The 335-nt window shown below is 31.3% G+C and overlaps 1 pseudogene; it reads left to right on the top strand.

Annotated features, from left to right (window-relative positions):
* The window catches only part of LOC123041400 (ubiquitin-like modifier-activating enzyme atg7), a 35,910-nt pseudogene that overhangs the window by 24,659 nt on the left and 10,916 nt on the right, over nt 1-335 (top strand).

Genomic DNA, 335 nt, shown 5'->3' with positions numbered 1-335 from the left:
TATATAGCTATACATGTGTGTATGTGTGAATTAATTAATATGATGGTTTGTGAGACATTGATGATATATATATGCATGATTGGTTCTACTAGAAATTCTATATATATATATATATATATATATATATATATATATATATATATACATAACGTGTACAATGTGTAGTATCGTAAAATACCAGCAAACGAAAAAGAATTAAAATGGAAACACAAAATTAAATGAAAAAGAAATCATAAAACTAAAAACCCCCCAAACCTTATAGTACCGGTTGGTCTTACCAACCGGTACTAAAGGGCTCCAGGCCCCTAGAGCTGGCTCGTGCCACGTGGTTTCCC

The sequence above is a fragment of the Triticum aestivum genome, chromosome 2B, assembly GCF_018294505.1.
Source record: "Triticum aestivum cultivar Chinese Spring chromosome 2B, IWGSC CS RefSeq v2.1, whole genome shotgun sequence".
NCBI classification, from domain to species: domain Eukaryota; kingdom Viridiplantae; phylum Streptophyta; class Magnoliopsida; order Poales; family Poaceae; genus Triticum; species Triticum aestivum.
Note: the sequence above shows the minus strand (reverse complement) of the source record. Positions and strands in the feature narration are given on the sequence as shown.